This window comes from Anolis carolinensis, chromosome 3 (genome assembly GCF_035594765.1).
Source record: "Anolis carolinensis isolate JA03-04 chromosome 3, rAnoCar3.1.pri, whole genome shotgun sequence".
Classification (NCBI taxonomy): Eukaryota; Metazoa; Chordata; class Lepidosauria; order Squamata; family Dactyloidae; genus Anolis; species Anolis carolinensis.
Genome location: NC_085843.1, coordinates 102153333 through 102168754, shown reverse-complemented (window position 1 = coordinate 102168754; position 15422 = coordinate 102153333). Strand labels below are relative to the sequence as shown.

General features: G+C 38.9%; 1 protein-coding gene across 4 annotated transcripts in view; it reads right to left on the bottom strand.

Moving 5' to 3' along the window:
- The window catches only part of mid1 (midline 1), a 275413-nt gene that overhangs the window by 190924 nt on the left and 69067 nt on the right, over window positions 1–15422 (bottom strand). The window contains exon 1 of one of the 4 annotated variants that reach the window (XM_016992373.2): window positions 12706–13011. The exons of 2 other annotated variants lie outside the window; for them this stretch is intronic. The gene's annotated coding sequence lies outside the window, so the exon portion shown is untranslated. Of the gene's footprint in view, window positions 1–12705; window positions 13012–15422 lie in introns of those variants that run through there. One more of the 4 variants, XM_008107204.3, reaches the window with a different exon arrangement.

Sequence of the window (15422 nt, the reverse complement as noted above, 5' to 3'; positions counted from 1 at the left end):
TGTTCCAGAAATATTCTCTCCTGACGCTTCGCCCACATCTATGGCAAGAATCTTCAGAGGTTGTGAGGTCTGTTGGAAATTATGCAAGGGAGGCTTATATATCTGTGTAAAGTCCAGGCTGGGAGAAAGAATTAAGGTCTGTTTGAAGCAAGTGTAATATTGCAATTGATCACCTTGATTAGCATTTGATTAGCCTGGCTTTGAATCTGCAAGGCCATTAAATGCTAATCAAGGTGATCAATTGCAACATTGACACTTGCCTCAAACAGACAAGAGTTCCTTCTCCCAACCTGAACTTTCCACAGATATAGTAGAGTTTCGCTTATCCAACATAAACGGGCCAGCATAAGATTGGATAAGCGAAAATGTTGGATAATAAGGCGGGATTAAGGAAAAGCCTATTAAACATCAAATTACGTTATGATTTTACAAATCAAGCACCAAAACATCATGTTTTACAACAAAAAAACAGTTCAATAAACAGTAACGTTATGTAGTAATTACTGTACTTGCTAATTCAGCACCAAAACATTGCAATGTATTGAAAACATTGACTACAAAAACACTGACTACTAAAAGGCAGGCTACGTTGGGTAATACAGAACGTTGGATAAGCAAAGGCTGGATAAGCAAGATTCTACTGTATATAAACCCTACTTGCCTAGTTTCCAACAGATCTCACAACCTCTGAGGATACCTGCTATAGATGTGGGCGAAGTGTCAGGAGTGCCCAGAAAACTCACAGCAACCCAGAAAAACTTCTTTTGAGAAAGAAAATCTCCTTGTTTATTTTTACCTTATACAAGTAAAGATAAAAGTAGTATCACATGTCTCTATCTTAAGGTTGCTAATTATCACTGTCATGTGCAAGAGTGTTCTTGCTCTATTGAAAAGTAAAAATGACTTTTTAGTCAATCTCTCTATAAAAAACAGGCATTTGCTGTACCATTTATGGCCTAAGATTTTCCATAAATCAGAAATTACTTGAAGACTCACAACCACAGCAAAGTTAAGCTTAGCTTACCTTTCTTGAAATTAGCCTTTTTTCCCCTTCCATAAATGTTATAAAGTCAATAAATCATAATGAATTTCTGTTAAATAACCAATTTTAGACAAAACTGGATGTAATTTTTCTAAAGATAGGTTTGGTAGATCTAATTTAAATAAATTTTCAATTGATTTTAATTGTTATATTTATTTGAATCTAAGATGCCATTAGATTCTTTAGAATGAAAAATTACCTCTAATTTTCTAGAACATAAGCAGAATTTGTTTTCTTCCATAAATCAGCCATTGGTACATAAGAGGAGGAGATAAGAGGAAATATCAGGGGAGATAATTTGGGCAGGAGAGGTTGGTGTCTTTACCTTATTGCCCTCCCTTCCATGCAAGGCAGTGCTCATCCATTATGAATGGCCTTTCCTCTTTCATGTATAAATTGAGGATTACCTCAACCAAATGGACAGAGTCCCACTGGACACTCTCATACTTGGCTAAAAGACCTCTAACAGGGCTGCTTGGTTAATGCCCTCCATTACCAGAGTCAACATTGTGTGCTACAAAAAGTTTTTTTAAGTTTACTTTTTTCAGTCATAATCTTCCATGGAATTCCTAGAAATCTCTCATTAAACTTTAGTTGAGAAATTCTGACAAACTGCACTATGCAGAGCACAGTCTGTTTTCAGTTTTACTGAGGTTTGTTGCTATCACCGTTTTGATCATCTTTGTTATGATCTAGCAAAGCAGTTCTTATCTTTCTAACCTAGGCAGGTTGCTGTTCATGACTTTCCATCCCTGCAGCTGTAGTCATAAAAAGTGGCATTCATCAGGTGTATTATTTAAAAGTTAAAGGAAAATACTTTAAATCCTCCAAAACCACAAAGCATTTGTGGCTTACCAAAGGATGATCATAAATATTTGCAGGTGGAAAACAGATGAGAGGTTTCCTTTATGTTACTGTCACCTGCATGAGCCACTCTACTTTTATATGTTTAGTCTCTCTGCTCATGTTTACTTCTCTCTTTAGACAATTTGGACTCTTGTATGGCAAACTAATTGGGTTATTTTTCACACTGTATACTATTCATTTTCTTTGCTGCTTAACCATTATCTTAGGCATTGTTATAACTCATCAGAATTTGATCATAGTTCTGCATCTTATTGGAATGTAGTATAAGAACAGTGCTGGGAAAAATCTGTTAAAAATAGATGTAGCTAGGCCATTTTTAGGTATCCAATAACTGTCAGCAATATATCTGTCAGTTCAACATACAAAAATATAACATTTTAATAATCTAATAATAGTTCTTCCTTGTAGCATACTCTTCTACAAAGACAGTTTCAAGATGAGTTTGTTTATTATCTGGTATAGCAGCAGGCATGTAGAGCTTGGCATTTCAAAACTGTTTAGAGCACTCTCATCATATTATTTGGCTGCCATGACATAAGCTGAAGCCATATTGTTTATTTGTTTATCCCAAAGTGTCTCAGAATGTGATAAGAAGTAAATTTCACTATAATGCAGTTACTGGGCTCATGTAACACATTAAATCAATTGTTGCATAGTGATTCAAGATGTAAGTAAATCAAACTGAACCAATGGATTTACTGCATTTGGTAACAATAAGATTTACTTATCTATAGTAAGATGTGGTAACAATGTGATTTTAGACTGTGTACTACATTCAAGGAAATGGGTTTATATCCACAAAATCTCATGCAAAAATAAAAACAAGTTATTCTTAAACTTGCTGTTCTTTTTTTGTATGCTGCAATCAATTAGCATGGCTCCTCCTTTCTAAAAATAATATGTTTTAGGCTAATTAATTATAATAATGCAAATAAACAAATTACCATATTTAAAAAGCAGCTGAATTTAAAATAAAATTTCATGTCAAGAGATTAATGCTTTTTGGATAATTCATGCAGAATTCATTTAGGGTTTGCTTGATCCTAAGTAGCACTTTTCATTTTGCCAAGAACTAGACTAGTAAATCTTCTCTAACAGGGAAACTGAATTCTTCTCGCAACAGACCCTAATCTCCCAAACACTTTCAATGGGCAGTTCCAAATAGAATGCATTACAGCAATCCAAGAACGATGTAACACTACCAAAGGATCCTATAGGCCAATGGAAATGACATTGAAGAGGAATTCTGCAGGCAGACCTTCTGGATGGTTTTGTCCAGAAAAGACCAGAATCATCACAAAACAATCCCTCTAAGGGCTTATCTATATCAGCCCTAAAACCAAAAGTGGATGTTCAAACAACCCTCAGGGATCTCTGGTCCCTAACACAGAGTAAAGTGGCCTGCACTGGTTTAGTCCCAGATCAAGCTACATTAGGGAACACTCTGGTTTTGCCAAAACTCCAGGGCAGACATGCACTTCAGGCAGTGTGTAAGCAGCTGTTACTGCTCAGTCGTTTAGTTGTCTCTGACTCTTCGTGACCTCATGGACCAATCCACGCCAGAGCTCCCTGTTGGCCGTCACCGCCCCCAGTTCCTTCAAGGTCAACCCAGTCACTTCAAGGATACCATCCATCCATCTTGCCCTTGGTCAGCCTCTCTTCCTTTTTCCTTCCATTTTCCCCAGCATTGTGATCTTTTCCAAGCTGTGTAAACCGCAGACTAGCTTCAATGTTGACCACCCTGCTGCTGGCCACACAACTGGCACTACCAGCCCCTATTCGTGCACATGGCAGTGCAGTGTGAGGATGAATTAGGACGGTGTCACCCCTATAAACATGGAAGAGGCCACAGAGTTCTGAAGAACCCCAGACCATGACTGGGCACCTTCGCTGATGCCAGGAAAGGGGTCTGTCATCCTCCAGGAACTCTCCAAAGCTCTGCAGTCATCTTCTGTGGTACTGGGGCCAACAGTAAAGGCAAGGGTGACAGCCCAGTTGTGCTGAATCAGTTTTGGCCAGAGAATCTGAACACCTCTGTGGCCTTCAAAGCCATTGTAGTGCATTTGTGTTCCAGACTGCCTCTGGATTTTGTGGTGGATTTAGATGAACCCTAAGACCCCTTCTACACTGCCATATATTCCAGAGTATTAACACAGATAATCCAGATTATCTGCTTTGAACTTGATTATGAGTCTCCACTGCCATATAATCCAGTTCAAAGCAGATAATCTGGATTTTATATAGCAGTGTAGAAGAGGCCAAAGTCTAATTCCTGAAAGGCAGCCCAAAGGGTCATTGGCACTAACAGATACCTGCACTACATAATCAATCTCATCCAAAAATCTCTGGAGCTGAGAAATTCTATGAAATAGAAATTATGTGAAAAGTGAGTATTCAGAAATAGTTTTCTAAAATCTAGAGATACTCACAGGAACACCACAGCAAGCGGGAGTCCAGAAGTGGCAGTTTAGAACCCAGAACCTCAACCAGTGGCTAAGACCGGGTGAGAAATTCCCTTTGAGGCAGACAGAAGACTGGGCGACTTGAAAGGCACTGAACAGACTGTGCTTTGGCACCACGAGATGCAGAGCCAATCTTAAGAAATGGGGCTACAAAGTGGAGTTTACAAAATGCAAGTGGGGAGAAGAGCAAACCACAGGCCACCAATTACAATGTACTCCGAGTCCTGCCACATGCACAATGGGGGACCTTCTTATAGCAACACCAGAGGCACTCCAAGTGGCCAGTTACTGGTCAAAAGTCATGTAGCATAACGCCAATTTTAAAAAAAAACTTTGGGTTTTTAAATACATTACAACTGTACCTCCAGTTTAGTTTCTGATATGATAAAAAAAAAATAAAGCAACAATTCCAACCATCCACAACTGGGAGAGTGACACATGTCAAAAATATACATCCCTTGCCTCAAAGATCGCATTGTTGGTGTTAGTGCTCCTGCCAACTGCATTTTTGTTTAAATAAATGTACTTGTCAGTTCTCTATCCCTTGTCACAAAGTGGTCACCTGTCTCCCCAATATATAAGATAGCTTCTAACAAACCTAAGCCATGCTGATTACTTTATTCATGCTTGAACATTATTTTGAGTGCTCACTAGTATGTAATGGGTGGTATAGGAATTTCTGCTGAATATACCACTAGTTTGGTCTTTTAGGCAGCTCTAGCTTTTCTCATGACCTGGGTTTCTCAGTTTCAACAGCAATTAGTGGGGGAAACAGCTCCAGCCTTTGGGGAACATGCATTTGTGCTGAAAAAGCAAACATTCTCAGGCCTACAAAGATAGCCACCACTGTTTCACACTGGGATTGGGGCTAATTAAGATGTTGATGGAGTCTGTGCTAATCATGGCTCCACCGCAGTCTGTTGGATTAGCATGTAAATTGGTAGACCATGTTTTGAAATTGCCTGACCATCTGAGGTCTAATTATGGGGTAGACATAACAAACAATGATTGCATTTACAGAATAAGAAGTGTCCATGTGGAAATAGATGTATTTTCCTTTTTTAAAAGAACGAGATAGCCTTTCAGGGAGGTAAACATCTACACTGTACACATACATTTCAAAGTAGTTTATCTCGTATGTGATTCTCTAGAATCATGTCTAGGGAAAAATCATGTTACTATCAATTTGTTACATCTCACACTATTTTTGAACATTCCCATCTTCAAACTACTGTTTTTCCTAGAGTTTAATACACCATTGAATATAATGCACACCTCCATTTTAAAAACCCTGAAACCAAAAAAAGTATTTGCTGCCAAATGTACTACGCAGTGGCAAAAAGTACACTCTTTGTAATTTCGCCATTACAGTTGCTGCCTGCTTAGAATTCCTTCTTTAAAAACAAAAATGTTAGAGCACTAAAGCTTCCAGCAATGGAAAATAAAAGCTTGAGGTGCCCCTAAATTGCCTTGGTTCAATGCTATGGAATCATAGGGGCCATAGTTTGACAAAGCCTTAAGCCTTCTCAGCCAAAGAATGCCGGTGTCTCACCAAACTACAAATCCTATAGTATTGTGCGATGGCCATTACATAGAGATGGCATCCCTCAAACAGGAGTTCCAGGCGCTCCTGAAACAGCCTCCCCTTTCACTTTGGCTCAGCACTAAGTGACTGTATGATGCTAATCTAATGTGCACCCTAATTTTGGTGAAGTCATTTAGCCAAAAAAAGTGAGCATTAGATTTGAGTAAATAAGGTACATCTGCTAGTGAGTGAAGAATATTCCTATTATTTTGGCTATTGATTTTTGAAAGACCTATGAATTACAGTAGACTTGTGGGTCAAGAAAGTAATATTTCTTTTGCATTACACAAGCACAGCACTTTGATTTCACCTTAGTTGCGATAGCTCCATTCTTTGAAACTGTGACATTTATCATTTGGTGAGGTATGTACAATTCTTTTCTAGAGAACTGTAATGCATATCCAAATTACAAATCCCAGAATTCCATAGAATACTGGCATGACAGTCAAAGGTGTTAACGTAATATAACCATGGAGTGTGAAATAATAACTCTGTTTAATGAGACTTACTTTATAATTGCAGTTTAATGTGACTCAAATCTTTTTATTTCCAAATCGGGAGCAGATAAATTGCCTTCTAAATAGGATATGATATCAGAGAATACAATAGGCATTAACTCTGATCTCACTTAATCCATTGTAAAGCACAAATTATTCCACTTGTGGAGGTCAAGGCAATATCAAGTAGATCTCTAAAAATGTCTGGATAACAGTGACAGAAATGAAGATTTTTTTTTATTTCATTGGCAGACTCAGCTGCTACAGATTTACATGCATTACGTAGACTCTCCTGGATTTGGATACTGATAACCTCATGGAATTCTTGTATTTTAAAAGAAATAGTCTTTAACAAATATCACAAGAAAAATATTAAAATTCAATTGCAGCTGTAAAGAAATGGTATAGTAAAAAGGATAGAATATACTTTTAACAAACAGCTCTAAATGACTTTTCCCCCTTCTGCTTCAAATTTTCAGAAGAATTGTGAGAGACAGAAACTGTCCTGCAGTGCAAGAATTGCTCTTTCTCTCTCTGTTTTAACCAGACTGAAAAGGGGGTGTTTTATATGTTCCACTTCAGCCTTGCTTGCATATCTGTGGAAATTTGGGTGAGAATAATCACAGCAGGTTTCTGGGATATCGCTCTGCAGAGTAGAGAGCATGTTTTTACTTGTCTGATGTAGGGATCACAGAGGAAAATTATAGTTCTTACAAATCCGTGAGATAACAAACTTGCAAAAACGATTCCACAGAGTACTATATTTTGCCTCCTGAATTTCATCATCAATTTCAGCCTATCAAAGTATAAAGTATAATTCCAACTACATTTTACTCTGAATTTCAGGATACTGTAAAAAGCATGATTGTGCACCAATAGCCAATGCTTAAAAGTCAGTATGGGCCAAGACCTTGCACCCAAGAAACACGATGCACTGATAATAATAGTCATGGAGTTCTGCCTTGGTTACACTATTCCTCTTCATTATAGAATTGTCATTTTGCACAATCAAATATGCACTGTACATTGCACAACCAATTGCTGATATGCAATCGGTGTACAATTATGTGCAACATGCTACACACCATGATGTGAAATGTCATCACATGTATAATATGCTTTTTCAACCCTCAATTGTATATTACGGATGTTATACATTGGGCCCAAAATATAACCATGCACATAAAGGAACTTAAACGTGTATATGGATATCAATAGGATGCCAGTCATAATTTATACCTGCTTCGCTCATATTCAGTTAAATGGTTTGTAAACTTGTTGAATCTGAAATCCCAGACTAGGATTACATCTTATATTGCTGAGTGAATAGTACACAATCCAGTGTAAATTAGCTCTTTCAATCACAAACCTTTTGGATCACAAAGGGAAAAAATGTAATATTTCCAAGGAAGAAGGAAAAAAGGGGGAAGGAGACCTCAACTATTTTAAATACCTTATATTTGGCAGTGATCAAAAAGCAAGAAGGCAAAGACTGGGAAACCAAGAAAGAGAATAAGCTTTCTTTCATTAGAGAAGAAAGAACATTTCTTTTCCTGCAAATAAGTGTTTGGTAGCTATCTACCTGCTATCCCATTAAGGCTACAATCCTTATTGAACCCAATGAGGCTCTCCTATGGAAGAAAAAAACATGCAAGTGATTGTGCTGCCAAGGATGGTAGGTCATTCAAACTGTACAATATTGTGTTTTGTTTTAACGTGGTTCTATAAATGTTATTTAGTTTTTCCTTATCAAAAGATAGCTATGAGAAAGAATGTGATTATGTCTTATGATATTATTAGCATGTCTAGGCAAAGTGCAGTTCTCCTGATATAGTGAAACATCCATCAGCTCTAATCAGCATAGGCCATGGTGAGAAACATTGTGAGTTGCAGATCTAAGTATCTGAAAGGCCACATTTTTCCCAACTCAATGCATGGCAAAGTTTAGAAGTTGCTGACAACAGTATGCAATTATATCACCATAACTCCATGAATGTTTTCTTCCCCAACATATTTGCCTTTGCCAGATTATCAGTTATGGGTTTAATCCTGAATGCGACTGGAACACATGAATTATGACTTAACCCTTTCATCCCATGCAATAATGAAAATAGTTTCTTTACATAGCTATTATTAGCATTTCTTCTTGGGGTCCATAGGAACTTCAAGGGGAAGGGAATATTTAAAAGAGTTAGGTGTACATAGCGCTTCTTTCCTGGACATGATAATCACCAGAAGCCCCTTACTTAAGGTTCACTATGCATTCTGCTCTCTTACTATGCTTCCTAGTATAAATAAATCTTTCGAAAGAGTTGGACTATCACCCAGTGTGGTGGAATAGTTTGAATATTGAACTAGGACTCCACGAGAGCAGGGTTCAAAATCCCTATTCAGGCATGGAAACACTGGGTAACCTTGGTTCCCTTCTGAACACATCATGCCAAGAAAACCCTGTGACAAGTTTGCCTTAAAGTTCCCATAAATGGGAAATGGCTAGACAACAAGGGCTAGACAGGGAGAACGTGATGGATAGCTGGAGTGCTGAAGTCACTGAAGTATTGTACAAGAAAATGAGCTTTTGCCAAAGCTTGCAGCAATCCAAGGATCTGCTTTGCACAATCTTAAATTTCTGCTTTTTTTAACTAGTAACCAAAAATGTCAACAGCAGTTTGTTATTTTATGAAGTCCCATTCCAGTGGGACTTTGGGAATATTTTCGGCTTTACATTAAAGCTTTTCTTTAAAAAAAAAAAAACATTACACTAAAGCCTCAGTACACTGGGAGTTTACACTGATTCTGCTCAATGGCCATTTTGAGGTAAAAAAGGCATCAGCTTCATTTTCTCTATGCTTCCATGGACAACAAACCCAATTTCATACTGTTAGGTTTTTGGCATGTAACTATTCTGTCACTATTACTATGTATTCAATTTGTTTTCATGTTACATTTTAATTAATATTTGGTTTTCATGTGTATTTTGTTATAGTAGACATCCCTGAAGGCAACTGTTTGGCAGAAAGTTTTAATATAAATCAAAGAAATTAAACAAACAAATAAATAGATAGATAGATAGATACCACCATCAGAAATGAAAACCAACACAGCTGGTTCAAATTTATAACAGGACACAAAATGCATGCTGTGCTGGTTTGGTTGATCAAATCCCTGTAGATATTGACACATTGAAAAACCAGGAGTAGCAAGCTGTTTCCTAAATGAGTTTGAAGATCCTTTTTTTAGAAACCGAAAGCCTGTGTATTTTATGTATGCATTAACTTTGATAACACAAGTCCTGTACTGAAGGCTGCAATTAATACTGGGGGAGATGGGACGGAATGGACAGACAATGACAATTGACTCAATTTACAAGCAGTATGCATTTAGATACAGTACAGAGCTGTAATGAGTAAGGAGAAGTCAGGGGCACAGACTTTCACAATGGCATCAATCTCCTCTGCACTGTCTCCTATTTTGTTTCTGGCCAGGGATACAGAGCATATAGTCATTGGATTTTCCTATACTCTTGTATAATCTTAACTCATTATCTCAATACTCAAAAATCCCCAGATTCTGTCTGATCTTGGAAGGTAAATAGGATTAGCCTTGGACAGTACTTGGAGAGTGCTAATGAATGCTAAGCACTGGAGGCCACATTTCAGAAGGAGAAACTGGCAAAACTTGAGTAATCCTTGTCAAATAAAACATATACATTTCATGGTATCTCCATAAGTTGACAGGAAACTTAAGGGCACATATATTGAGACACAGTTTTAACTCACACAAAGGTTGATGGCAAATTGCTTACTGACTTCAACACAAGTACTTTTGACTTAATAGTTTTTCGTGTCAGGGGCAACTTGAGAAACAGTTTCTCTCATGTTCCTGCATTGGAAGCTCGAGCTGACAGATGGGAACTCACCCTGCACCCAGGTCAGCAGTTCTACCTGCATAAGGGTTTAACCTACTGCACCACCAGGGGCTCCTCACACACACATCTCAATATTAAATTATTGCTGAGATTCTGTGATCTTCCATTTTTCTTCAGAAATTGGAAGATTTGTTTTGATGACAACACATTTGACAACAGAGACACAACAAAATATTTCAGTAAAACAGTCTATGCATACCTAAGAATGAAACGACAATATGAAAATATCATCTGATCTGCACAGTTTATTTACAACAGGTATGTCTGAGTTTGTGTGTGTGTGAGGGACTTTTTATATGCATATTCATGAATTTTAACTTTTTAAACTAAAGTGATAAAAAGTAGTATACACGGTAAAACTGAAACTTTTTATGGACATGTTCTATGGAATTATTAAATGGATAAATATGTTTTATTCATAGAGGGGGGAGTTAGGTTTAAAAAGGTTTGATGGTAGAGGATTGTACAAGTGACCATTTGGAAGAAATGACCTACTACAAACCAACAAAAAAATTAATTAAACAAATCCAATTCACATACTGTCCCTCTTGTGTGGTTACCGTGTGCATTGCATTAGAGAAATGGGCATATAATCACCAAAACCACTAACAGTATTATTGTGTGATATATACATTACTTTCTAGGCATACAATCCACCCACATAGTTTAATTCCCTAGCAACCAGTTGTGCTAGTATGTATCTGGGTATATGTGTGAAAAAGAAAGGAAAATCATTTTGCATTTGAGCATCATATATGTAGATGTAATTAAATACAGAAGGACTGTAGCAAGCACACTCACCCAGCCACAGTTTGGCTCTTTTCCTTTCTTTAAGGCTCCATGACAACTCGGTTATGTTGGCTGTCTCTTTCCAAGCAAAATACCCACCACTATTAAGAAGTAATGGCCCACTTCCTAAAGCAGTTTATGCATGATAATAACTCACTGAGGTGTTTTCCCCAAGTGTTCATTATCTGAATGAGATGCAACTCAAGAAAAGTTCTAGGGGAGAATGTGAAGAAAATGAATATAAAAACATTCCATTACTTTCTAGGAAGCCAGCAAATGAAGGGAAAAAAGAGGTGGAATAGGAGGAAAGGAGAAAATAAGACATTTCTGGTATGGAAGTTGAATAAAATGGTAAGAGCTTAAGCAGCCTAGAGAACTAGATGTCAAAAAGAGAAAGTGATGGAAAAATAAACAAGTTACATCAAAGATGGTCCTGGTTCTGTGTCAATCATAGCTTTCAGTGTTGCCAAACATTCCTTGTTTTCTCTGTTATTTTTATCACAATGGAAAGTTTTGTTTGTAAATTACACATTTGCTGTTTTTGAAAAGCACAGGCAAATTTTAAAAACTTTCCCCTGAATCTGAATATATCCATGCCAGTCATACTACTCTCCAAAATATATCAAAACTGATAATGTGCTATTATAAACTATTTTTTTAAAGGAAATGAGAATGCCAAAGTTATAGATGATTCAAATGACCTATCCTAAAAATGTTAACTCGGGGTCCCTTAATTTTTTAATACACTTTAATAAAGTATGATGTGTTGTCGAAGGCTTTATAATAATAAATAAAGCATGCTTTATGTTGCACCTACAATGCAGAACTCTGGCTCAAAAAAGCACCTGTGTCCCTATTATTATCTATTCCACTGTTGTGTTTGTGTTATTCTGAGACATCCTACTTCATTCAACTTTTTAATGCTTTACATCCCTCTCACCTTTCTTCCCCCTGCTTTTTTGAAAAGGTATTTCCATGAGACTTTCCCCCCCTCCTCCATTCAAAAGGTAGGATAGCTTTTGGGTAGCTTTTGTGGCTAAGACAAGCAGTCCAGTCCCTGTTGTCTTTGTTTGTGTGGAGCATGTGGGGGGAAAAGGGGGGGAAAGGGGGGGGCTTCTCATCTATGTTTCTCACGCACACCGCGGGAGATTTGGAATTGGTCCAGGAAAGTGACAAACTTGATAACATCAGGAAGGAATGTGGCAAAAAACAGAGGCTTGTGGCTTTCCCTGGCCCAAATATGTTTTTAAAACTTTCAAGGCGCCTGACATTCTAACATACCAAGCTCACGTTAGCAAAAGATGAACCATGCCTTGGGCACACAAGAACTGTCCCTCTGTTTCAACCCATCCTTGTCCTCCTCCTTTCCTTCCAACCTGCCTCTGCATCTACTCAGGAGCTGTTCAAGAGAGGGAAGGAAAGCCAAGGCAAGGTGCCTCCAGGACCCAACTTCCTCCTGACGAAGTCTCCACTCTCCTCCATAAAGCAGTCACAATAGCACCGAACAAGGGGGAAGGAAGGGGGTTTAACCTTACCAGCTTCACTTACAGTAGGTAGCTGAAAGGAATACCAGCAGCCCCCAGCTGCTGTATGGCATGCAAGGCGCCTCAATTGGCTGAAAAGAAGTCTTGAAAGGCTGCTCTTCCAGGCTGAGGGGAGTTTCGTCTCAACAGCCGCGCTTTCTCCTCCTCTCCCTCTCTCCCTCGTGCGCTCTCTGCGTCCCTCTCCTTCTCCTCACAAAGCCATTCTCCTCTTCGCCTAATCCTCTCACAGGGAAAGGAAAAGGCAGCCCTAAAGCAACCGACTCCGGCAAAGGATTCTCCTGGGGTTTCGCGCGGAGGGGCTGTGCTTGGAGGGGGAGGGAGGGAGGGAGGGAGGGCGGGAAGGAGGCGGCTGGCATCCAGGCGTCAAGAGACCCATCCACAGAAAGAGAGAAAGAGCAGGCATCCAAACAAAGTCGCCCACGCACCTTTGGGGCACCAGGCTCCCATCCCCATAATGCTTCCTGACAGGGCATAAAACAGCCCCCAATTCATCAACTCCTCTCAGCTCCTGTTTCAAAAGGCACACCCCAGAAGCTCCTCAGAGTTCTCCCTTAATGGGTCTCCATTCACCCCCCCCCCTTTCCCCAACAAACCCAGACATTAATTCCCCATTAGTGGCTTCTTAAAGCTGATAATGAGCCTCAGCTCTCTCGGTGCAATTTTGCGCGCAGTTCCCAGTGGCAGAAACTGGCCAGGAATAACACCCCTTCCCTGGAACACAAACTGGAAGTAAAATACTTTCCTCTGAAATAATACGCACCAGGCCAAAGTTTTAATTTGGTGAGGAACCTGAGGTGAACCAAAGCGCCTGACTTCCAAATCCAGTGCTTAATAGCATGCATGAATTCTCTCAAAATGGGTTGCTGTGAGTTTTTTGGGCTGTATGGCCATGTTTCAGAAGCATTCTCTCCTGACGTTTCACCCACATCTCTAGCAGTCATCCTCAGAGGTTGTGAGGTGCGTTGGAAACTAGGCAAGCAGAGTTTATATATCTGCGGAATGATGTCCAGGATGGGAGACAGAACTCTCATCTGTTTGAGGCAAGTGTGAATGTTGCAATTGACCACCTTTAATAATATTGAACAGTCTTGCAGCTTCAAAGCTTGGCTGCTTCCTGCCTGGGGTAATCCTGTATTGGGAGGTGTTAGCTGGCACTTACTGTTTCATGCCTACAATTCCCCCAGTTTCAGAGTGTTGTTCTTTATTTACTGTCCAGATTTTAGAGTTTTTTTTAATACTGCTACCCAGATTTTATTCATTTTCATGGTTTCTTCCTTTCTGTTCAAATTCTCCACATGCTTGTGGATTTCAGTGGTTTGTCTGCGTAGTCTGACATGGTGGTTGACACCAAAGGATTCCCCCAGGCAGGAAGCAGCCAAGCTCTGAAGCTGCAAGGCTATTCAGTACTAATCAAAGTGGTCAGTTGTAACATTCACACTTTCCTCAAACAGACAAGAGTTCTTTCTCCCAGCCTGCACATTATTCCACAGATATATAAACCCCACGACTTTCCAACAGACCTCACAACCTCTGAGGATGCCTGCCATATATGTGGGTGAAATGTCAGGAGAGAATGCTTCTGGAAAGTGGCCATACAGCCCAAAAAACTCATAGCAACCCGGTGATTTCGGCTATGAATTCCTTCAACAACACATTCTATCAAAATGATCTTCCTATCTGTCAAAATTAGCCATAATATTTTTTTTAATTTCTAGAATTTTAACATTTTCAAATCTGAGCCTTTCCTTTCTGTACCGGCAGGAAAAACAGATCAAAGGTCTTGAGAAGCAGATGGCACCATTCCATCTCCTAAATGAGGGTGTTTAGCCTTCAAGTAATAATTTATGAGGACACCTCCCCCTTTTTAGTCCTGTGGCTCAGCAGCAGGCCATTTGAGCCTTTCAAGCAAAATAAATAGACTTCAAACCACCAGCTTCAAACACACCAACACTTACTAGTGCCATTTCAACCTGACACAAGCTACTTTGTTCGCCTGTGACCCTATACAGAGACGTGAGTTGACGGTTTGATGGATAAGGATAAGCCTCCCCTGCACGTCATAGAGTACAGTTTCTGACTTCCTAACTTTGTTCCTCTCAAGTCAAAACAAAACAAAATAAAATGCCCAAGAAAGCTTTTTCAATTATGACAACGAAGCAATGGGATCCAAGTGAAAGCGCTACAATGCCCGGTATATCAGATTGTATGCTCCACTCTCTTTCTCTCTGGAAAAAGTGTGGGAGGAGAGAAGTAAAGAGACAGTTACTAGGAGATGAGCTGATGTCACCAACCTCCAAACAAAGCATAGTTTAGCTGAAAAGAACAAGAAGCATAAGCAAGGCACATTCTGTATAACATAAGCACATAAACTTTCTGAATTCTTATGAGCCTTCTTCACCTTAAAAGTTTGACTTTCAAAAACCACATGCATGAGATTTAAAATATGCATAGATTCATGAATAAGTTCATTACATGATTGTTTAATAATATAATTAATATATTCACTGAGGGCTAGTTTCATAACATCATAGACCACATTTTCTACTAAAAGAGGCTTTGAATATTTCTTAAGAGTATGTCTTCTGTGAACACTTATAACAGTGTTCTCTTACTAAAGTGAATGGGGCTGTATCAGAGCAAATGCTTATTGAATTTTATCTAGAATTTTTCATAAGCATCCAGGTCCTCTTCATGTATATTTTGGCTTG